The sequence below is a fragment of the Mirounga angustirostris genome, unplaced genomic scaffold (assembly GCF_029215605.1).
Source record: "Mirounga angustirostris isolate CCGP_5_RB_7025 unplaced genomic scaffold, mMirAng1.0.hap1 SCAF_6, whole genome shotgun sequence".
In the NCBI taxonomy this organism is placed as follows: Eukaryota; Metazoa; Chordata; class Mammalia; order Carnivora; family Phocidae; genus Mirounga; species Mirounga angustirostris.
In genome coordinates, this window is record NW_026991714.1 from 89191292 (window position 1) to 89217686 (window position 26395).

At 38.1% G+C, this 26395-nt stretch overlaps 1 pseudogene; it reads right to left on the bottom strand.

Moving 5' to 3' along the window:
- Positions 1–2928: 2928 nt before the first annotated feature.
- Positions 2929–4353, bottom strand: LOC123845457 (eukaryotic translation initiation factor 3 subunit L-like; annotated as a pseudogene).
- Positions 4354–26395: the final 22042 nt, after the last annotated feature.

The following is a 26395-nucleotide window of genomic DNA, read 5'->3' on the forward strand; positions in this document are numbered from 1 at the left end:
AAGGGTCTATCCAACAAGAAGATCTAACAATTATAAACATTTATGCTCCTAACTTGTGAGCACCCAATTATAGAAACCAATTAATAACCAAATTAAAGAAACACACTGATAATAATACAATAATAGTAGGGGACTTCAACACCCCACTCACAGCAATGGACAGATCATCTAAGCAGATGAGCAACAAAGAAATGAGGGCTTTGAATGACATATTGGACCAGATGGACTTCACAGATATACACAGAGCATTCCCTCCTAAGGCAACAGAATACACATTCTTCTCAAGTGCTCATGGAACATTCTCCAGAATAGATCACATATTGTGTCATAAATCAGGTCTCAACCAGTACCAAAAGATTGGGATTATTCCCTGCATATTCTCAGACCACAGTGCTTTGAAACTGGAACTCAATCACAAGAGGAAATTTGGAAGGAACTCAAACACTTGGAGGTTAAAGAGCATCCTACTAAAGACTGAACAGGTCAACCAGGAAATTAAAGAAGAACTTAAAATATTCACGGAAACTACTGAGAATGAAAACACATCAGTTCAAGACCTCTGGGATACAGCCAAGGTGGTCCTAAGGGGGTAATACATAGCAATACAAGCCTCTCTCAAAAAATTAGAAAAATCCCAATATGCAAGATAACCTTACACCTAAAGGAGCTGGAGAAAAAGAGCAAATAAACCTTAAACCAAGCAGGAGAAGAGAAATAATAAAGATTAGAGCAGAAATCAATAAAATAGAAACCAGAAGAACAGTAGAACAGATCAATGAAACTAGAAGCTTGTTCTTTGAAAGAATTAATAAGATCAACAAAGTTCTGGCCAGACTTATCCGAAAGAAAAGAGAAAGTACCCAAATTAATAAAATCATGAATGAAAGGGGAGAGATCACGACGAACACCAAGGAAATACAGAGAATTTTAAGAACACATTGTGAGCAACTATATGCCAATAAATTAAGCAATCTGGAAGAAATGGATGCATTCCTGGAAACTTATAAACTACCAAGACTGAAACACAAAGAAACGGAAAACCTGAACAGATGCATAACCAGCAAGAAAATTGAAGCAGTCATCAAAAATCTCCCAACAAACAATAGTCCAGGGCCAGATGTCTTCCCAGGGGGAATTCTACCAAACATCTAAAGAAGAACTAATATCTATTCTTCTGAAGCTCTTTCAAAAAATAGAAATGGAAGGAAAACTTCCAAACTCGTTCTATGAGGCCAGTATTACCTTGATCCCAAAACCAGACAAAGACCCCATCAAAAAGGTGAATCACAGACCAGTATCCCTAATGAACATGGAGGCTAAAATTCTTACCAAGATCCTAGCCAATAGGATCCAACAGTACATTAAAAGGATTATTCACCACGACCAAGTGGGATTTTTTCCTGAGCTGCAAGGGTCGTTCAACATTCGCAAATCAATCAACGTGATACATCACAAAATAAAAGGACAAGATCCTCTCAATTGATGCAGAAAAAGCATTTGACAAAGTACAGCATCCTTTCTTGATTAAAACTCTCCACAGTGTAGGGGTAGAGGGAACATACCTCACTATCATAAAAGCCATCTATGAAAAGCCCACAGCGAATATCATTCTCAATGAGGAGAAACTGAGAGCTTTTCCCTTAAGGTCAGGAACATGAGAGGGATGCCCACTCTCACCTCTGCTGTTCATTGTAGTACTAGAAGTCCTAGCCTCAGCAATCAGACAACAAAAAGACATAAAAGGTATTCAAATTGGGAAAGAAGTCAAATTCAATCTTCATAGATGTGGAAACCAAAGCTGGAGGCATCCCAATGCCAGACTTTAAACTATATTACAAAGCTGTAATCATCAAGACAGTATGGTACTGGCACAAAAACAGACACATAGATCAATGGAACAGAACAGAGAATCCAGAAATGGACCCTCAACTCTATGGTCAACTAATCTTTGACAAAGCAGGAAAGAATATCCAATGGGAAGAGGACAGTATCTTCAATACATGGTGCTGGGAGAATTGGACAGCCACACATAGAGGAATGAAACTGGACCACTTTCTTACACCATACACAAAGATAAACTCAAAATGAATAAAAGACTTAAATGTGAGTCAGGAATCCATCAAAATCCTAGAGAAGAGGTCAAAGAGGTTACTGCCTGTGTTCTTCTCTAGGATTTTGACAACACAGTATTAGAAGTCCTAGCCACAGCAATCAGGCAACAAAAAGAAATCAAAGGCATCCAAATCGGCAAAGAAGAAGTCAAACTCTCACTCTTTGCAGACGATATGATACTTTATGTGGAAAACCAAAAGACTCGGCCACAGCAACTTCTTGTAAGACACATCTCGAAAGACAAGGGAAAGAAAAACAAAATGAACTATTGGGACTTCATCAAGATAAAAAGGTTCTGCACAGCAAAGGAAACAGTCAAAAAATGAAAAGACAACCCACGGAATAGTAGAAGATATTTGCAAATAACATAACAGATAAAGGGCTAGTATCCAAGATCTATAAAGAACTGGTATACAGTATGGGAATGAGCAGTGCACTAATGTGACATGCTCAAGAGATACTGAAGGATCAAGACCAGCTGATTCATCAGGACCTGAAGTCAGTAGCAGGAGAGATGGCAGCAGCAGAGACCTGGGTCCTTGACCACAGGGAAAATGCAAACAGATGTTAGGGCTGCTCAAGCTAGAGAGCGTGGCAGGTATAGTTCTAGGGCAATACATTTCCCATATTCTCTCTCTCTTTTTCCAAAGAAGATCCTTTACTGAGGCCTATTTAAAACATTTCAGTCCTTAATTCAAATAAACTTCAACTCAGTGGAATGGCTGATGTCTGATCTAGGTAAGGGCTCATGGTAAAAAAGTACACCCCACCTACAAAGACATCAAAATAGGTTCCTAACAAGAATGTGAATGTAACTCAGGGTCTCTGCCCCATCTTCTTCAGGGTTTGACTGAGCTCCTCAGATTTGTGTATTTTCCAGATGAAGAAATCCCCATAGGGCCTGGCACCCTTGGTGTCTGCAATATAGATCATGTCCTTACCAATGCAGAATTAAACCTCAGAGACTGACTGAAATTTGCCATCTAGGGCAGAGATGACCCTGGTCCACACCAGGTTCTTCATTTTGTGTTTGAAGACAAGGAGCTGACATGGAACTCCCACTCTGTGAGGTCCAGGAACCCAGCCAGCTTGTCCACAGGCATGGTGGTGTAGAGCTTGAGGAAGCCTGCTCCTGCACTTCATCAGAAAACACCTTCATCTGCTCCAAGAAGGTTTCCTGGTGTAGTTGGGGTGCACATGGCCATAGTTGGGCATTACAGGTGACAGTAATTTGGGACAGGAGTATCTTAAAACTTCCTCATAGACCTGTGGTTCTGTATTTCTCCCATAGCAGGAGGTGAATGCTCTTGTCAATTTGCATGGAGTACATAGTGAGGATGATGGCCAGCAGCACATGCATCTGCTTATTCTACTTGTTAATCATCTCATACTTATATGTGGTCCTCTGAAACATGCTCTTGGGTCCTCTGGATATAGAAGAGGATGTTGGCAATGATCCGGATAGCATCCTGGTAGCAACACATTATCAAATATGTAAAACTGATGTTATAGTATGTGGTGACCTGGCACTTAGGCACACAAAAATACATGCTCTTCTTGTTCAGTTTGATATTCTCCAGCACCTTGATGACCTGGTGGTAAAATCCCAATAGGGAATGCAGATACAGAAGACCCGCCAGGCTGAAGTAGCCAGACTTCTTATATAAGGAGTGTTGTCCATACTCCCCAGCCACACTCTCAGAGTCACCTCCACTTGTGTACCCCTCCAACTTTCAGTTAATGTTGGACTTGTCTACCAGGAAGTGAAGAACATTGAGGGCACTATAAACATTCCAGATTTTGGAACTAGAACAAAGGAAGTCAATCTCCTCCTCTGACTTCTTGTCAGTCTTACAGCAGTACTGACTGAAAGACTGAAACTGATAGATGAACTCATTGATGTTATCCCAGAACCACAGGTTGGGTAGTTCAAGGGGAACAGGACCATCAGCATTAAGAATGTCTTTGAAGAGATTGAAGTAGTTGTAATAGGATTCAGACCGCTGCTCCAAGGAGGGTCCCTCACTGACATTGGCATATACCTGCCTGTAATATAATTCTTTGTACAAAATCAGGAAGACAGCACTGTTGCCAACCTGTGGAACAAGGGCTTCAGTCTCAGGCCAGGGTGTATTCTTGAAGATCTTTCAGTCAGCTTGGTTCATCTGTCACAGATGTCCTCGATCTCATACAACTTTTGGTCAATGACATTACTGGACACGTGGCTGGCCTGCAACTCATACACCTTCTGGTCAATCAGATTGGAGATGGCTTTGTGGAAATACTAGATGAAGTTTTTGATTACTTTGAGGATCACCTGATAGGTCTAATGTTCATACTAATGTTCATAAGCCAGATCCTGCTTTGGATCTCCTGTGTGCATATCATAATTGCCCTGGCAAGCATAGGGATCATAAGCAGCCTCAGACTCATAATCATCAGCAGGAAAAGAGCAGCACTCACAAATACCACCAGAGAGTCCCATCTTCTCTTCACACTCTGGAGGGTGTTGAAATGAAATGAAAACAAGAAAGTTTACCTTTCAGCTCCTAGATATCCAAGAATCAAGAAAGCTTAAGTTTAGAAGAGGTGGTCCAATAATTAAAAGTACTCTGGGCAATGACAATATGTTCATTATTCAGAACAATGGGATAAAGAAATAGATCGAAGCTATGGAATTAAAAAAATATTGCTTTTGATGTGGCAGAAAGTTCTGTAAGAGGATGTCACTGTTTGGAAGAAGGGGTTGGGACAGTTAATATTTTAATTGCTTTAAGGGAGAGAGAATTATAATGGAGTGTTCACAATTCTTTAGTGCCATATTATTTTTGCAATGTATATGAGAGGAAAAAGACAAAAAGAATAGATATCACAAGTGGCCCTTTTTGGAGAAAGCTAAGATATTTAGGAAGGTAGATTGGGGTTGCTGAGAAGTTAGTATTGATTCGACTGAAAATTCTGAGTTGAAAGGGGAAATGTACCAGGGTTACTAAGAAGAAATACAATGGGTGAAGTTTGTAAATACAGAGTAAAGGGGTGGAGATTACAAGACATTATGGAAAAATAAATAAGGAAAAAGATCTGCATAATTTTTGAATTGTGTATCTACACATTAATGTGAGAACACTATGAAAATTAAGAGTAGAGGTGCTTCTGCATAAGGGTGAGACATATCTGATGGCACATTACCAAAATTATCATGAGAAAAATGCCCAAATGCAAATGAATATTTATTACAGGTATTGTCCTGGTGGTAATTCCAGGGACAGATTTGAGAACAGTTTATACACAGATATGAAGAATGAGGTTAAAGGGAAGAACATAAGTTCTGTGAACAGTTAAATGGAGCCTGTGTGATCATAGGGTTCTTGGGTATATCTCATAGTCTGTTTATTTTTTTACCACTTTCATAGAAATCAGGGTAGATATTAGAAATTTCATGCAGTTGCATACCCATATTGCTTCCCAGTTCTACTTAACAGCATTGCTGCCTGAAGGAACCACAGGACAAGGAAGTGATGGACCCCTTCTCTCCTGGTGTACAGTGAAAGAACAATGGGCATTACAATGGTTGGTGCATAGGTCGTCCCTTGGGAGAATGGTTTGGCCCACTCAAAAGGGAAAGTAAGAGCAATATAGGAAGGTGTCACAGGATAGTATCTAAATAGGAAATGAAGTGCTTCTTCTTATTAATAGCTAATATTAACCCCAGTTCCTCTTCCCAGAGAGGGCTTCTCATATAGAACTGAGTTTGGGAACATGGTTGAACCGAGAAGTAGAATGAGACATCTATTATTTTCCCCTTGACCCTGGATGGTTGGGTTGAGCCAGTCTAGGTTGGAGTCAGACTGGGTTGGAGCTGTCTTAGTTCATTCCTAGGTGCTGGGCTCTGGGGAATTATCACAAGGACACAGGAAGTAGGAAGAGGAAGTGGAATAGGGCCCACTGGTCAGGGACAAGAAATGATAGGAGGCAGTCTGAGGCCTGAATTCTGTGAGGCTCAGCAGCCCACTAGGAAAAACAGATTAGTTGAATGCTATAAGCTCTACCAATTAAATTTACAATTAAATTTTCTTTTGTTGGGAGGAGCCATAGGCAGGGGTGAATATATGGAAAAGAAAAAGGAATCACACTCCTTCCCTAGATGTGAGCCTGTCTAGAAATTTGAGGTGACAGACAGGAAAACTGTCTCCACCTCAACACTCCCCACTTCCCCAGATCAAGGTCCAAGTCATCTATAATTTTCAACATCCTCCACAGTCCATTTTCAGTCTCATCTTCCAAGACATATGACATACACTCTATCCAGCCAAATTAAACATCTGGACCTTCCTTGAGCACATTCTCCATGTCCATGATTTGTTCATGCCATTCCCTCAGCCTGGAACGTCCTCCCTGACACTCTCTGGTTGTAGAAATCTTATCCATTTCTGCAGGCCCAATTCAAATGGCAGTTCTAACATGCAGCTTTCATGATTGAGTGGAAGTATCTTATTCCTCTTGTGTATAACATGGTTGATCAAATGCTACCTTGTAATACAGTGAAAAGATAGATGCTGGCTTGCTTTCATTCTTCTTTCTATTGCCTCATTGGTGGTAGGATGGTGTCTAAGATAATGACTGTGGAATAGTAAGAGTTTAGCAAATATTTGCCACATGAATTGAATTCCAGGGTACTTGATGGAAAATGAGGAGAGGCTACAGAGAAATGGAAGTGACCAGCATTTTTTCTTTCTGTTGCTGCTTAATATGTTCCACTTCATACCCAATCATAGTGGAGGAGGTCCTAGAGATGATGAAATTAAGGCAGAAAGTGGAAGGATGGAAGACATATGAGATCCAATTATTTTTTTTCTGAATGTGGAATTTGTTGTTCTTGAAATGGGCAAAAAGTGTGCTCTGCTACAGCTCAGTGTCATTTCACAGCATGATCCATTTGCTATAATTGCTCTGTGCACATTTGTTCTGATATTTGGCCTGACATGCGTGTCAAAGACCAAATGATAAAACCAATATGAATTAGCGAGAATAGCCTCAAACTGAAAGGGGGAAATGGCACTTAGAACAAAAATGAAACATAAGTAGGATCAATTGGGAAACTAGCTGACAGCTGAAGATCATTCTGGAGTGTATTGGGAGTCAGATCTGCTAAATAACACACTTAGCAGTGAGGACTTTTGTTGGCCCGAGAAGAGGTTGGTATAGAAACCAGGGAGTCTAAGTTCTTTTCATAGCTCTAATCTCCTTTAGGAATTAGCTTCAATTGGCTTCCATTTTTCCATTTATGAAATGGCTCTGAGATATTGCAAAGCATCTGTGTCCCAGAGAGTATAGAGCAGACAAAAGGCATTCTCTTCCATTTCATGTCCTGAGAACCCCTGGCCTTTAATTCTATTAGAACAATGGCTTATCCAGAGAAATATTTGTGTTCATTCATTACAAAATTATTTTCTAAGGTGCAACTGTGTGCCAGGCTCTGCAGTACATTCTGGGAATGGAAAAATGATGGTTCCAGCCAAGTCCACTTTAGGTATGTGGCCTTGACCACCATCAATTCCATCCCTAAGTCTGTTTTCTTATCTGTAAATGAGATGACAATAGAATATATGTCAAAGAATTGTTGTATCATGTAGCATAAAAGTGTGCAAAGCTCTCAGCCGAACATTGGGCACATAGGAGGCCACTAACAAATGTAAGCAGTGATGGTGATAATAGTTTGATTGCATCAGAGTGACAAACCAGCTAGGAGTTGGAGGGAGGTATATAGACCAATCTGAAGCAATCACATGATGTGGTATAGTCAGACAATGGAATATTATTTAGTGCTAAAAAGAAATGAGCTGGAGAGTGATATCTCCAAGAGGGTGACATAGTCATTCCTGACTTTGCTCTATCTCACAAAAAGGACTGACAACTAGTCATGAACAAGACACATCTAGAACATGGAGGTGAAGCTGAAGCACTCCTGTATCATAGAGATCAAGACAGACTGCACTGGAAAGGTAAGAGAAGTGGCTACAGGTTGATGGCATTACCCCTCCCCCAGGCCAACATAGCATCATATAAAAGGGTCTCTCCTGAGCCTACGGTTCCTCCAGTGGGAAAAGGGGGGGTATTCCAACCCCCTCCTAGTGTTTTGGGTCACTTCATGGGAGCCCATACTCTGGTCTCACCCACAAGGATTGCTGGGGAGTCTATGGAGCTCAACCATGGAAAATCTGATTATGACAAAGGGGGAGGAGTTTCTAACAACCAATCTGTGGAACCAAGTTGGTGGTACACAGTGACCAGGGAACTCAGTGGGGTGTAGGAATTCCTGATTTGGGTCCTCAGACAACAAGTTTAGTTTTGCTGGCCCTAGAGCATGGTTTACCCATGCCAGTCTCCATGTACTGCTGTGGAACATGATGCTTGGCCCCATATGAGCAGAAGAGCTGGTGAGAAAACCTGGAAGCTATGTAATCTAGCAATGCTCAAGCCAAGAGGTGCATAGGCAGAGCTGATGGTATGCAGTACAAAGCCAGTGGTCCTGGTCAGCTAGGAAACTTGGGGCATGGGTTGACTTAAGACCATGTAGAGCCTTACCGGCTTTAGAGCCCCTTTTTCCTCTGCACCCAGGCAGGGAAACGAATTCATAGCACCACTTATTACTGAATACAGCCTTCAGACTACCTGAGCAGGAAACCTAACCAGAACACATGAGAAGCTATATAGCCTCTTCAAAAACTCTCATTATAGTGATACTTGAACAGAGAGCATAGCCATGGCTTTCCCCATCTGCAGAGCAAAACTGGTAGCATCTGACCAGGAAATTTAATATACAGTTTTGCCTGATTCCAATCCCCAAACAAGTCCCCATACTGGCCATGGGTCTTATTCTGTTCCCCTGCCAAGACAAGAAAGCTAATTCCTAGCCTCACCTAATATGAGTATAGTAACCAGTCAGCATTGTCTAGTAAACCTGACCACAGTCTCCAGGCAACTGCAGAGTCCTTCCTACAACCACTGTTGGGCATAGAACAAGCCAATAGTCCCACCTAGCTATTCTTAACCAGTGACACACCCTCCAACCCCTGATCACAAGCTCAAACGATTGCCTTGTCCAAAAATGGACCTTAAGATCAGGCCCCACCTGCCAAAGACCACTTCCAACAGACATGCCCCCAAACCCAAACTGAGCTGAATGGTAAAGAAATGTCTCTGCCAAAGTGAACCAGTAATGTCTAGAAGATGAGCCCACTTACTCAAATGCCCAGATATCAATGGAAATAATCAAGAACTACAAAAAAATCAGGTAAATATAACAACCAAAGAAAACCAACAAAACTCCAATAATTGACCCTAGCTAAATGGAAATCTATGGCCTTTCAAAGAATTCACAATAGTTCTCTTAAAGATTAGTGAACTACAAGAACACACAAACAACTAAATAAAAATAGGGAAACAAGGCATGAACAAAAAAAAACTTCAACAAAAAAGTAGAAACCATCAAAACAAACAAAAATTCAAGTTGAAAAATACAATTACTTAACTACAAAATTCAGTAGAGAGCTTCAAAAACATACTTGACCATGCAGAAGAAAGAACCAGTGACCTGAAAGATAGGACATTTGAAGTGATCCAATCAGAGCAGAAAAAGAAAAAAAAATTTAAAAAGAGCAAAGAAAGTTTAAAGGACCTTTGGAATACAATGAAAACAAACAACATTTACATTATGGGGATTCCAGAAGAAGAGGAAAGAAAGGGAAGTATGTTCAGACCCAAATAGGTTGAACTTAAATAGCACTTCACAGAGTCACATTATAATTAAATTGTCAAAAGACAAAGACAAAGATAGAATTCTAAGAGCAAAAAGAAAAAGAAGAGAACATACAAAAGGAAAACCATAAGATGATCAGTGGATTTCTCAACAAAAATGTTTTAGGTTAGGATAGAATGAGATAACATATTCAAAATATTTAAAGAAAAAAATGTCCACCAAAGATTCTATACCTGGTAAAGCTATTCTTCAGAAATGAAGGAAGGATAAAGACTTTCCTGAAAAAACAAAAGCTGAGGGAGTTCATTACCAGTAGATCTACCTTACAAGAAATTCTAAAAGAAGTTCTTTGAGTGAAAGTAAAAGGATATCAATTAACATCATAAAAACATAAGAAGATAGTATAATACTCACTAATAATGGTAAATACACAAAGTTAGATTCTGTAATGTGGTAATGGTGCATAATTCACCTACAACTCTAGTTTAAAAGCTAAAAAACAGGGCGCCTGGGTGGCTCAGTTGGTTAAGCAACTGCCTTCGGCTCAGGTCATGATCCTGGAGTCCCAGGATCGAGTCCCGCATCGGGCTCCCTGCTCGGCGGGGAGTCTGCTTCTCCCTCTGACCCTCCTCCCGCTCATGCTCTCTGTCTCTCATTCTCTCTGTCTCAAATAAATAAATAAAATCTTAAAAAAAAAATAAAATAAAATAAAAAAAATAAAAGCTAAAAAACAGCAAAGATATCTATAACTACAATAGTCTGTTATTAGTTACACCATGAAAATATGTAAATTGTAATCTCAATAATCTAAAATGCAAAGAGGAGGAGAAGTAGAAGTGTAAAGTTTAGGATTCTATTGAGTTTTTTATTAGCTTAAAATAGGGTGCTACATTTTAAGGTATTTTATGTAATCCTCATAATAACCACAAGGGAAAAACTTGTAGCAATTACACAAAAGAACATGGTAAAGAAGTCAAAGCATACAGATACCAAAAGATATCAAAACACATACACAAAGACAGCAGGATAAGACACAAGGAACAATGGAGCTACAAAACAACCAGAAAACAACAAAATACCAGTTGTTAGTCCTTACTTATTAATAATTACATTAAATATATGCATATTAAATTCTCCAATCAAAAAAGTACAGAATGGTTGAATGGATTAAAAAACAAGATCCAATGATATGCTGCTTACAAGAGACTCACTTTAGTCTTAAATATACACATAGTCTGAGAGTGAAGGGATGGAAAAAGATATTTGAAGAAAATGGTAAACAAAAACTAAAAAAAAGAAGAAAAAAGAAGGAAGGAAGGAAAGAGGGAAAGGAGGAGGGAAGAAAGAGAGGAAGAAAAAAGGAAAAAAACCCTGGGTGCAATACTAATTTCAGACAAAATAAACTTTCAACTAAAGATAGTAAAAAGAGACAAAGAAGGTCACTATATAATGATAAAGGGTCAACTCATGAAGAAGATAAAACAATTGTAAATATTTATGTGCCCAAATCAGAGTGGCTAAACATACAAAGCAAAAACAGAGCTAAAAGGAGAAATAAAGACCAATATAATAGTTGAGACCTTAATATCCTAACTCTGAACAATGGATAGATCATCCAGACACAGAATCAAGAAGAAAAAAGTGGATTGAACAACACTATAGACCAAATGGTCCTATCAATTATATGTAGAACATTCTATCCAACAAAAGCAGAACACACATTCTTCTCAAGCACATATGGAACAAATTAAATCAAATCAAATCAGCAAATTCAAGAAGATTGAAATCATATCAAGTATCTTTTCTTACCACAATAGTATGAAACTAGAAATCAAAAAGAAGAGAAAAACTGGAAAATTAATGAATTTGTGGAAATTAAACAACACATGAATCAAAGAAGAAATTAAAGGGGAAATAAAAAAAAGTATATTGAGAAACAAAAATGGAAACAGAACATACCAAAACGTATGGGATGCAGCAAAAGCCATTCTAAGAGGGAAGTACATAGCAGTAAATGCCTACATTAGGAAGAAAGATGCCAAATAAAAAACTTTATGGTAGAATCAGAAACAAAGAACATATTAAGCACACAGTTAGCAAAAGGAATTAAAAAAATACTAAAGAAGAAATAAAGGAAATGGAGAACAGGAAAACAATAGAAAGATCTGCCAAACTAAGAGTTGTTTCCTGGAAAATAGAGACAAAATTGACAAATGTTTAGCTAGACTAACCAAGGATAAAAAGAGAGGGGCCAAATCAACAAAACTATATATGAAAAAGGAGACATTACAACTGATACCACAGAAATACCAATGATCATAAGAGGCTACTATGAATAACTATACAACAACAAACTGGACAACCTAGAAGAAATGGGAAAAAACTTAGAAACATACAATCTAAAAGAACTAAAACAGGAAGAAATAGAAAAATCTGTAGAGACTAATTACCAATAGATTCAATCAGTAATCAAAAATCACCCAACAAAGAAAAGCCCAGGACCAGATGGCTTCAATGATGAATTCTACCAAACATTTAAAAAGTAGTGCCAATCCTTCTCAAACTCTTAAAAAAAAAAAAAAATTGTATGGGATGGAGCACTCCCAAACTCTCATGTTATGAGTCCAGCATTCACCTGATACCAAAGCCAGAGAGAGATACCACTAGAAAGGAAAACTATAGGCCAATATTCCTGAGGAATATAAATGTAAAAATTCTCAATTAAATACTAGTAAATCAAACTCAGCAGCACAAGGCACCTGGGTGGCTCAGTTGGTTAAGTGTCTGCCTTTGGCTCAGGTCATGATCCCGGAGTCCCAGGATCAAGCCCCATATCAGGCACCCCATTCAGCAGGGAGTCTGCTTCTCCCTCTGTCCCTCCCCTTTCTTGTGCTCTCTTCCTTTCTCTCACTCACTCTCTCTCAAATAAATAAATAAGATATTTTTAAAAAGAAAGTGTTCATTTGCCACGATGAAGTGGGATTTATCCCTGGGATGCAAGGGTGGTTCAACATCTACAAATTAATGTGATACATCACCTTAACAGGGATAAAAAACAGAAACATATAATCATTTCAATATATGTAGAAAAAGCATCTGACATAATTCAACATCTGTTCATAAAAATACTAACAAATTAAGTACAGAAGGAATGTATCTCAACATAATAAAGGTTATATATGACAACTCCATAGTTAACATCATACTCAATGGAGAAAGGTTGAAAGATTTTCCTCTAAGATCAGGAACAGTATAAGGGTGCCTATTCTCACCATTTCTATTCAACATGGTGGTGGAAGTCCTAGCCAAAGCAATCAGGCAAGAAAAAGAAATAAAAGACATTAGAATAGTAAAGCAGAAGTAAAATTCTCTCTATTTGCTGATAACTTGATTTTATATAAAGAAAATCCTAAAGATTTCATCAAAAACCCTGTTAGATCCAATCAACAAATTAGCTAAGGTTGCAAGATATAAAATTAACAAAAATCAGTAGCATTTCTGTACATTAACAGTGAATTATTTGATTAAATAAATGAAGGAATCAATCTCATTTACAATAGCATAAGAAACAATAAAAATATTTAGGAATAAATTTAACCAAGGAAGTGAAAGAACTCTACGCTGAAAACTATAAGATATTGATTAAAACAACAAAAGGAAACACAAATAAATGGAAAGGTATCCTGTGTTCATGGACTAGAATAATGAATATTGTTAAAATGTCAATACTACCAAAAGCCATCTATAGATTTAAAGAAATCCCTATCAAGCTTCCAATGGCATTTTGTACAGAAGTAGCACAAACAATTCTAAAACTTATATGGAACCACAAAAGATTCTGAATTGCCAAAGCATTTCTGAGAAAAAACAAAGCAGGAGACATGCTTCACACTTGTTTTCAAGTTATACTATAAACTATTATAATCAAAACAGTACGGTCCTGGCAAGAAACAGAAAAAATAGACCAATGGAACAGAACTGAGAGCCCCAAAACAAATCCAAGTACAGACCTTCCTCAACTTATGATGGAGATACATTCCAATAAACCCATCATAAGTTGAAAATACCATAAGTCAAAAATGCATTTAATATGCCCAACCTGCTTGGCCTACCCTACCTTTAACATTCTCTGAACACTTATGTTACCCTACAGTTGGGCAGAATAATCTAACACAAAGGCTATTTCATAATAAAGTGTTGAATATCTCATGTAATTTATTGAATTCTGTACTGATAGTGAAAAACAGAATGGTTGTATGGGCACACAATGGTTTTAAGTGTATCAGATGTTTACTCTTAAGATCATATGGCTACTAGGAGCTGCAGCTCATAGGCACTTCCAAGCATCACAAGACAGCATCTTGTTGCATATGATTAGCCCAGGGAAAAAAATCAAAATTCAAAGTTCAAAGTATGGTTTCTACTGAATATGTATCACTTATGCACTATCATAAAGTCAAAAAATTGTAAGTCAAACATCATATGTTGGGGTCCAACTGTACATATGGGCAACTAATATTTGATGAGGGGCCAAGAATACTCAATGGTGAAAAGATAGTCTCTTTCATAAATGATGCCTATAATTGGGTATTCACATGTAAAAGAGTGAAACTAGTGTGCTATTTTACAGCACTCACAATAATTAACTTAAAATGGATTTAAGACTTACATATAAATCCTGAAACCATGAAGCTTCTAGAAGAAAATATAGGGAAAAAATCTCCCTAACATGGGTATTAGCAATTTTTTTTTTTTGATATGGTACCTAAAGCACAAGGAAAAAAAGCACAAACAAGTGTGACTATATCAAACTAAAAAGCTTCTGCACAGCAAAAGAAACAATTAACAAAGTGAAAAGACAACATATGGAATGGGAAAAAATATTTGCAAGCCATATATCTGATGAGGGGTTCATATCTAAAATGTATTAAAAATTATACAACTCAATAGCAAAAACAAAACCTCAAATAATCCAATTTAAAAATTGGTAATGGACTTGAATAGACAGGTTTCCAAAGAAGATATATGAATGGCCAATAAGTATATAAAAAGATGCTCAACATCACAACTCATTAGGGAAATGCAAATCAAAACCACAATGAGATATCTCCTCATGCCTGTTAGAATGGTGATAATAAAAGAGATAAGAGATAACAAATGTGGCAAGGATGTGGATGAAAAGGAACACCTGTACACTGTTAGCAGGATTGGTACAGCCACTATAGAACAAAGTATGGAGGATCTTCAAACAATTAAAAATAGAACTACCATATAATCCAAAAAATTGTACTTCTGAGAATATATCCAAAGGAAATGAAAACACTAATTTAAAAAATATCTTCACCCCCAATGGTAATAGCAGGACTATTTACAATAGCCAAGACACGGAAACAACCTAAGTGTCCATCAACAAATGAATGGATAAAGAAGTTGTGGTATATATACAGATGGGTAGGTATATATATATAAAAATATAATTAATACTGTACACACATATTGGGATAATAGTCAAGCATGCAGAAGAAGGAAATCCTGCCAGAGACAACATGGATGGACCTTGAGGGCACTATGCTAAGTAAAGTAAGTCAGAGAAAGACAAATACTGTCTGATTTCACTTACATGCAGAATCTAGAACAAGACAAAACAAAGCAAAACAAACCCACAAAAACCCCACCAAACTCAATGAAGAAGAATTCAGATTTATGATTACCAGACCTGGGATGGGATGATGGGAGGGGAAATTGGAGAAAAGTGGTCAAAAGATACAAACTTCCACTTACAAGATAAATAGGTATATGGATGTAATGTACAACATAACTATAGTTATTACTGCTGTATGATATATATGAATACTGTTGAGAATAAATCCTAAGAGTTCTCATTTTCTTTTTTTAAATTTAATTTTATTATGTTATGTTAGTCACCATACAATACATCATTCGTTTTTGATGTGGTGCTCATCATGAACACCCAGTGCTCCATGCAGTACATGCCCTCCTTAATACTCATCACCAGGCTAACCCATCCCCCCCTCCCCCTCCCCTCTAAAACCCTCAGATTGTTTCTCAGAGTCCATAGTCTCTCATGGTTCATCTCTCCCTCCAATTCCCCCCCTTCATTTTTCCCTTCCTTCTCCTAATGTCCTCCATGCTATTCCTTATGTTCCACATATAAGCGAAACCATATGAAAATTGACTTTCTCTGCTTGACTTATTTCACTTAGCATAATCTCCTCTAGTCCCATCCCTGTTGATGTAAAAGTTGGGTATTCATCCTTTCTGATGCCTGAGTAATATTCCATTGTATATATGGACCGCATTATCTTTATCCATTCATCTGTTGAAGGGCATCTCAGCTCTTTCCACAGTTTGGCTATTGCGGACACTGCTGCTATGAACACTGGGGTGCATACGGCCCTTCTTTTCACCACATCTGTGTCTTTGGGGTAAATGCCCAGGAGTGCAATTGCTGGGTCATAGGGTAGCTCTATTTTTAATTTTTTGAGGAACCTCCACACTGTTTTCCAAAGTGGCTGTACCAACTTGCATTCCCACCAACAGTGTAAGAGGGTTCCCCTTTCTCCACAACCTCTCCAACATTTGTTGTTTCTTGCCCTGTAAATTTTTGCCATTCTAACTGGTGTAAGGTGGTATCTCAACGTGGTTTTGATTTGAATTTCCATGATGGCTAATGATGATGAACATTTTTTCATGTGTCTGTTAGCCATTTGTATGTCTTCTTTGGAGAAGTGTCTGTTTGTGTCTTCTGCCCATTTTTTTGACTTGATTATTTGTTTTTTGGGTGTTGAGTTTGAGAAGTTCTTTATAGATCTTGGATACCAGCCCTTTATCTGTAATGTCATTTGCAAATATCTTCTCCCATTCTGTGGATTGCCTCTTTGTTTTGTTGACTATTTCCTTTGCTGTGCAGAAGCTTTTTATCTTGATGAAGTCCCCAAAATTCATTTTTGCTTTTGTTTCACTACCCCAAAATTACTAGAACTCATACAGCAATTCAGTAATGTGGCAGGATACAAAATCAATGCACAGAAATCAGTTGCTTTCTTATACACTAGCAATGCAACTGTAGAAAGAGAAATTAGAGAAATGATTCCATTCACAATAGCACCAAACCATAAGATACCTCGGAATAAACCTAATCAAAGAGGTAAAGGATCTATACTCTAGGAACTACAGAACATTCATGAAAGAAACTGAAGAAACAAAAAGATGGAAAAACATTCCATGATCATGGCTCGGAAGAATAAACATTGTTAAAATGTCTATGCTACCCAGAGCAATCTATACCTTCAATGCCATCCCAATCAAAATTCCAATGACATTTTTCAAAGTGCTGGAACAAACAATCCTAAAACTTGTATGGAATCAGAAAAGACCCCGAATCACCAAGGAGATGTTGAAAAAGAAAAACAAAGCTGGGAGCATCACATTCCCCTATTTCAAGCTATATTACAAAGCAGTGATCACCAAGACAGCATGGTACTGGCACAAAAACAGACATATAGACCAATGGAAAAGAATGGAGAGCCCAGATGTGGACCCTCAACTCTATGGTCAAATAATCTTCGACAAAGCAGGAAAAAATATGCAATGGAAAAAAGCCAATCTCTTCAATAAATGGTGCTGGAAAAATTGGACAGCCACATGCCGAAGAATGAAACTTGACTATTCTCTAACACCATACACAAAGATAAACTCAAAATGGATGAAAGACCTCAATGTGAGACAGCAATCCATCAAAATCCTAGAGGAGAACATAGGTGGTAACCTCTTTGACATCGGCCACAGCAACTTCTTTCAAGATACAGCTCCAGGGGGCACCTGGGTGGCTCAGTCGTTAAGCGTCTGCCTTCAGCTCGGGTCATGAGCCCAGGGTCCTGGGATCGAGCCCCACATCAGGCTCCCTACTCTGCCGGAAGCCTACTTCTCACTCTCCCACTCCCCCTGCTTGTGTTCCCTCTCTTGCTGTCTCTCTCTGTCAAATAAAATCTTAAAAAAAAAAAAAAAAAAGATACAGCTCCAGAATTCTGATTTTTTAAAGGAGCTGGAAAGCTACAAATAGACGTGGAGAAACCTCAAATGCATCTTACTAACTGAAAGAGGCCAATCTGAAAAGGCTACTTACTGTATGATTCTAACTATGTGACTTTCTGGAAAAGGCAAAACTAGGAAGACAATAAAAAGATCAGTGGTTGCCAGGGGTTGGGAGGAGGGGAGAGGGATAAATAGGCAGAGCACAGAGAAATTTTAGGACGGTAAAAATACCTTGTATGATATTATAATGATGGACGTATATCATTATACATTTGTCCAAACCCACAGAATGTACACCAAGACTGAATTCTAAGATAAACTATGAACCTTGGGTGATTATGAGTGTTAAGGTAGGTTCATTCTTGGTAACAAATGTACCATTCTGGTAAGTGGTACTGATAATGGAGGAGGTTATTCACATGCAGGGGCAGAGGGTCTATGGGAAATCTACCTCCTTCTCAATTTGTGAACCTAAAACTACTCTAAAAAATAAAGTTTTTAAAAAATACTTATGTCCTGAATATAATACTTTTCTTGGGTTTGGTGGCTTAGAAATTCCAAAAATTTCTTGTCTTGGCAGGCCCTTGCAGCTGCTCTGTACAATGTTCCTGAGTTCCACGATTTAGTGCTTCAGTGTAAAGTCTCCAGCTTCTGCTACTGGGACTCAAAAACTCTGAGTAGACATGACCATGGTTCATGAGTTTCCCATCCTAGGGAAGGTGAAAGGAAGGTAGAGAAATAAGTGGGGGAAGCCATGGAGAACACTTGTTTTTTTGCTTCCAGATCCCCCATGGTGTCATTTTCTGTATTTAAGAATAATAAACAGCCAGGAGTGACAGAAATTGAGATTCACAGAGAGTAAGTGACTTGCTCAAGGTTATTCACTAGTGCCAAGATTAGGACTCAAACCTGTTTCTTGTCTCCATTGTGGTGCCTTTCACTGAGCTAATTGCATGGTGAACAATGGAAAAGGAGCAAGGAGAGTTTGGTGACCTTAAATTTCTATTTCTCTTGATGTGTTCTTATCATCAACAAGTTCAAATAAATTCTGAGTCTTACTCTGCATAGTATCCAAGACGGTATGGTCCTACTCTGCATTCTAGAGGAACAGCTCCAGTCTCCTGACAAAGCACCTGTGCTTTTCTATAATGGAACAGCAGTGTGCTAAGTTAAGATGGGCCCTTCCTCCAGGCCTAAGGAATGACCCATGATATGACAAAGCCAATCACAATAATCTCGATCACTGTCTTAGTTGTGGCCAATAAAATATAAAGATATATCACTTGAGACAGCCCCTGAGACACCACAGGAGACTCTGAGGGGCATATAGTCCATCACTAATCAGGGGGCCTAATTCTATCATATGTCAATCATTATATTTAATGTGGCTCTATTCAAATCCCCTGGCAAATGAGGCTATGTTTCTCATGATTCAGCACTATTGATTCTTTGGGCTGGATGATTCTTTGTTGTAAGAGCTGTCCTGTGCATTGTGGAATGTTTAGCAACATCCCTGGCCTCTACCTTCTAGATGCCAGTTATATACCTTTCTCCTGAGCTGTGAACCACTGGTCTACAGAAATATGAGAAGAGTGTTTGTGTTTGTAGTAGAGAAAAAGAAATATATGTCATTTATATTAATTGATCATTTAGATTTCTATTTTTTCTATTTTTTCACCTTCTTCAGTGAACATAGCCCTAGTCTTTGTTAATATCTTTATTTTCTTGGAATAAATTCCTAGACATGGAGTTGTTTGGTGAAAGAGTGGAAGCTTTAAAGTTACTCTAAGGGCTAAACAGCCTCCAGAAAGACTTTTCCAATTTAGATTCATATCAAATTTGACAGTTCTTTTTAATCTTTACAGAGTTTAGTACCTAGTTTTTTACATGGTAGGTACTCAATAAATACTTGGTAGTTAGTTGATTGATTGTTGCTTGTGAGTTTCCATTCCTCTTTTTTCCAATAAATATCTGGACATGTTGGTATATGTGACTTCACAACAATTTCTATATCGGCTGGATCTGCAGAAAGTACTTGTCATTAGATGTATTAGAAATATAGTATTATATAGTCTATATTCCTATAGACTGAAAGTATGGTCCCTGAACCTGTGGTCCCCACCTGGGAATTTGTTGGGTATTCAAATTCTCTGGTCCCACCTGGACCTATTCCATGTTTTATAATCTTTCTATGTGATTCTCTGAAAGCTAAAATTTGAGAACCACTGCAATAGACAGTAAAATCAACAAACACTGCTCTCATCAGCATATAAATTGCTATTCCCTGGACATTTCTTCTATAATGGCTTCTCCCTGATGGGACTTGGCCAGCCTGCCCTTTGTTCATCAGAGATTTTGAACCTTCACAACCTAAATGTGTGTAACACTATCTCACTCCATCTAGTTCCCTGGTTGGTCCCTTAAAGGCTCTGCCCATGCCAATACCTTACACTAAGGCTCAGCTCAGTCTGGCCTGTGAGCCAACAGCTGGGATGTTAAAATGAAGAATGCTGCTTGCATGTTCAACCTCATTTGCTAGATTGCTCATTAGATAGATAATGCCCTACCTTGGCCAGATGTGAAGTCCACTGTGAGTGGTGGCCATCTGTACTGAGATGGATTATTTTGATCTAATCAGATATTGCAGGCCAGACAGAAGAGCAGCAATTTCCCTGGGGCTGAACCACATGGGTGGCTGTGAGCAGAGTAGAGGAGAAGGTGGGGGACTGCACACACCTTTGAAGGATAAGTCAGTTATTCCACCACATGGGACAACCCCAGGGTGCCCGGATGCCTTTCAAAGTGTAGGAGACAAAGTCAGAAGGTCAGTTTGGAAGGGAACAGTTGCAGTTGGCAGGGACTTTGGTGCTTCAACTCACATCTGGTTCTTCTCCCCTGTGGGTCAGAAATGAGTCCTGTACTAACAGCTCCTGACATCTGTAATCCTCAGGGTTTGTAGGATTGTGTGTGTGTTCATGTATGTGCAGTTTTCTGATTAGACTATATCATCTCTTAAAGGCAGGGACTGTGCCTCTCACCACATGCTCAATCTTGCTTATAATAGGGAATTTTAAATGGGACTGACTGCTCTTTAAATGCTCATGCACTAAGGTACCTCATGTTCAGGTTTCCCAGGAAACACTGGGTGATCCTTCCTATAAGACACATACTTTGGAGGGGCACCTAGGTGGCTCAGTTGTTAAGCGTCTGCCTTCAGCTCAGGTCATGGTCCCAGGGTCCTGGGATCGAGTCCCACATCGGGCTCCCTGCCTGGCGGGAAGCCTGCTTCTCCCTCTCCCACTCCCCCTGCTTGTGTTCCTGCTCTGGCTCTCTCTCTGTCAAATAAATAGATAAAATCTTAAAAAAAAAAAGACATTATTTTTGAGAAGCTAATTATATAAGGGATTGAAAAACAATGTAAAACAACCAGTCAAAACTCTTCACTGGGGTGGTTTGAGGCACTGCTTTGTAACTGATAATTTTTTAAATAGTGAAATGCATCATTATTCATGCCTGACGTCTCTATGATCAAAAGCTGCTTATTTGGTGACCAGTTCAGACATTCAGTAGGTCAAGGGGATGGGGCTAAATTCTTAACAAGCTGGGACACTCTACCTTCCTTCTGTAAGGCAGCAACTAGTAAATAATTCCTTTTCATTTAAGCAGACCAGTCAGTGAATAAAGCAGCCAGTCTAAGAAAATGGGTGCTGGGGTTACAGAACTAAGAGCTGAAGTGGGAGTCAAAATAAAACGCTCACAGTCAGAACACATTTGCATGACCAGATACCTCTGTAGCTGTGAATGACACAGCGTGGCATGAATGGGATGAGAATGAAGAGAAATCCCAAGTGTTCTTGCTGATCCTAACATGAGTGGAATGTGACCAACTGTCCAGGTTTTAGCACTGAAAGTCCTGTGTCCCTAAAAGTCCCCCAATTCCTGGAAAACCAAGATGGTTGATCACTTCACTTGGTTTCTGAATGTCTTGACTCACATTCTTCCCACAATGGCCCTTTAGAGATGGCTGAATTCTTCATGAGATATGTTTTAGGCAGCCCTGGAAAATAAGGGCCAAATCAACTATTTAGATCTGAACTTTTTTTCTCCCTATGAAATGTGTGCTTGGTGTTTGTAGATTTTATATGTTTTTTCCCCACCTTTCAGATCTATAGCAGGAAAGCAGCAAGTATGGCAGTCCTAAAGTGGGGCAGTTGCTCATGTTGGAAGTAGAGTTTCCCTCAACAGTGGAGGCCAGACTTCCCCAGATCTTTTGAGGCTTCTCCAGGTGCCTGTCCATAACCTCTGGAGTTCCAGCAGAAGGTGTTGCAGTGAAGTGAGGTTTCACAGTGGGAGTGGGTAATGGAATTATAATACTGCAAGAAGTTTCAGGGTCTTTCTCAGTTACTTGGTTTATCACCTATCTCTGGTCAGGCCTGTTTCCCTTTAGGGGTTTATCAATGCTATTTTGGATTTTGTGACATTCTCTGTCTACAAAGTCCAAAGTCCTGAAAAGCACTTAGCTTCAGAATATTTGAAAATAGAATAGTAGAATGTATTGAGAATATAGTTTCTAGAGTCAGAGTTCCTGGATTTGAATCTCAATTCTTCCCCTTCAATATGTATGACCTTGAGCAAGTTACTCAAACTCTAAACTTAGTTCCTTTACCTGTAAAATAGGGATAGTGTCTTTTTCATAATAATAGTATCTTTTTCATAAAGTTGCTCTGAGGATAAAATGAGTTTATATATATATACTTATATACATTATATACATATATATATTTATATGTGTGTATATATATTAAATGATGTTTTAATTAAAAATTTTTAATTTGATTTTTCCAGCTTTACTGAAATAAAATTGATATATAACATTGTGTAAGTTTAAGGTATTCAGTGATTTGATTTGATGCACTTATATACTGCAAAATGACTACCACCAAGTATTAGCTAACACCTCCATCATGTCACATAGAACATTTAAGTTAGAACTTTTAAGATCTAGAATATTTAAGATTTACTCTCTTAGCAAGTTTTAAGTATACAATACAGTATTAACTATAATCACCATGCTGTACATTAGATTCTCTAGAAGTTATTCATCTTATAACTGGAAATTTGTATCTGTAGTTTAAGCCCTGACAGTTTTTTTTTGTAATAAAATTGTCTGACTTAATCTTTGATTGCTGAGGCATCCACTTCAAAGAGACATCCACTTCAAAGACAGCTATCTCAAATAAACACATTGCCAGCTGCATGACTAGATAAAGAGACACGCTGTGCCATGTCCCCACCCGCCAACCAGGCTTCCATGTTTTAGTGATTTTGGTAATTGACCATTTGGGTTGCTTGTTTTTCTCTCTTCCCACACCTTCAATTCCCATTCTGTGTTTTAAATTCACCAATAAACAGTATATCCTTGAAACCCTAGGCCTCTACACTCAGTCCTAATAAAGCAGAACCCCAGACCCACACCCTCTTTCTCTACCTGAGTCCTCGCTGTGTGGCCCTAGGTGTGCTGTGTGCTTTCCAGGACCTGTGAGTAATAAACTTTTTCCCCCGTCCAAAGTTTCTTGATGATTACAGAGGGCATCTTATAATCATAATAAAAATCACGAGGACCAGTCCAGCCACAACATTGGTTATTGATAGGTTTAGACTGGCACAAAACAGTAGTACCCTTTGACCAATTTGACCCTATTTCTCCTACTCCCAGTCCCTGGTAACCATCACTCTACTCTCTGTTTCTAGGAGTTTGGCTTTTTTAGATTCCACATAAGTGATATCATACAGTATTACTGTTTCTCTTAACATCATGTCCTCAAAGTCCATCCATGTTGTTGCAAATGGCAGGATTTCCTTCATTCTCATGGGTGAATATTATTTCACTGTGTATATATAGATACCACAACTTATTTATTATCCATTAGGGACACTGAAGTTGTTTTTATATATTGGTTGCTGTGAATAATGATGCAGTAAACATAGGATACAGATAGCTCTTTGAGATCCTGTTTCCTTTTCCTTTGAATATATACCAGAAGTAGGATCATTGGAACATATGGAACATACATATGGAACATATGTAGCTCTATTTTCAGTTATTTGAGGAACTTCCATACTGTGTTCCATAGTGGCTGTACCAATTTAAATTCCCACCAATGATGCACGAGGGTTCCCTTTTTCCACATCTTCACCAACACCTGTTATCTCTTGTCTTTTCAACAATAGCCATTCTAACATGTATGAGGTGATATATCACTGTGGCTTTCTTTATATATATAAAATATGCTTTAAAATATATAATATATACTTATATATTACATATATTTATATATTATAATATATATACAAATATCATGGCCCAAATTTAAAACCAACTCAACTCCCCCAAAATCATGATTTTGTGTTTTGATGGAGTCTAAGAAAAGAAGATACACTTGAACTTGAACAATCCCCTCTACAGATCTCAACATAACACCTGCTTCTTAGGGAATAATATTCACACTATCTTTGTATTTTACTGGATTTCCATGATCAGAATTAACTTATTGACAAAGCATGGAAGACAAATTTACTAAAGAGAATGTCTGTGTTATAAATTTGACAAGGTAAAAGAAGTGGTATAGCTGAGAGAGGGTGGGCAATGGAAGAGAGAGAAGAAGTGGAGGGAAGTAAGGAGTATTAGTTACCTATTTTACATGGTAAGGAACTGAGAATTGCTACCTGCAATTGGCAGGTCAGTAAATAGAGACTGAATGATATGTAAAATCATAAGCTTAACCATCAGAAGAAATAAAAATACACACCTATCAATGATTTGGAGGTGGGAGAAGGGGGTTAATAAGTGAATAAATTATTCACCTGTCACAGCTGTAAGTCTGTAGTTTTTAAAACTGCCAAATGAAGCCATGGATGGAGCATATCATTGTGGTTTTCATTTGCATTTCCCTGATGATTAGTGAGGTTAAGCATCTTTTCATGTACCTATTGGACATTTGTATATCTTCTTTGGAAATATGTCTATTTAATTCCTTCACCCATTTTTAAGTCAGATTGATATTTTTGCTTTTGAATGAATTCATTATATATTTTGAATATTAGCCCCTTATTAGATATATATTTAATATTTGCAAATCATTTTTCTCCCATTCTGTAAGTTACCCTTTTCATTTTGTCAATTGTTTCTTTTGCTATGCAGAAGTTTGATGTAGTCCCACTTACTAATTTTTGCTTTTGTTGCTTGTGCTTTTACTGTCACATCCAAAAAATAAAAAATAAAAAATCACTGCCAAAATCAATGTCAAGGAGGGTTTTTCTATATTTTATTGTAGGAATTTTGTGGTTTCAAGTCTTATGTTTAAATTTTTAATCCATTTCAAGTTAATTTTTGTGAATGGTCTAAGTTAGAGGTCCAATTTCATTCTTCTGAATGTGGTTATCCAGTATTCTCAGCACCATATATTAAAGAGACTATCCTTTCCCCACTGAGTATTCATGACTCTTTTGATAAATATTAGTTGACCATATATGCTAGGGCTCACTTCTGGTCTTGCTCTCCTGTTCTATTGGTCTATGTGCCTATATTTTATTATTTTGATTACTACATAGAGCTTTGTAGTATAGTTTGAAATCAGGAAGTGTAATACCTCCAGCTTTGTTTTTCTGTCTCAGGATTCCTCTATTAAGGGATTTTCATGTTTTGTTTTGTTTTCAAACAAATTTTAGAATAGTTTTTTTCTATTTCTTTGAAAAATGCCATTGGAATTTTGATAGGAATGGCATTAAATCTATAAATAGTATGGATAGTATGACCATTTTAATAATATTAATTCTTGAGGAAACTCCACTCTGGAAAACAGTGTGGAGGCTCCTCAAGAAGTTAAAAATAGAGCTACCCTATGACCCAGCAATTGCACTACTAGATAATTACCTCAAAGATACAAATGTAATGATCGAAGGGGCACCTGCACCCCAATGTTTATAGCAGCAATGTCCACAATAGCCAAAATATGGAAAGAGAAAAGATGTCCATCGACAGATAAATGGATAAAGAAGATGTGGTTCATGTATACAATGGAATATTATTCAGCCATCAGAAAGGATGAATAGTTACCATTTACATCAACATGAATGGAACTGGAGGGTATTATGCTGAGTGAAATAAGTCAATCAGAGAAAGACAATTATCATATGGTTTCACTCATGTGGGACATAAGAAAGTACAGAGGATCATAGGGGAAGGGAGGGAAAATGGAATGGGAAGTCATCAGAAAGGGAGAAAAACCATGAGAGACTCTTAACTACAGGAAAAAAACTGAGGGTGGCTGGAGGGTTGGTGGGTGGGGGGATGGGGTAATTGGGTGATGGGCACTAAGGAGAGCATGTGATGTGATGAGCACTGGGTATTATATGCAACTGATGAACTGATGAACTCTACATTTGAAACTAATGATCTACTATTTGTTG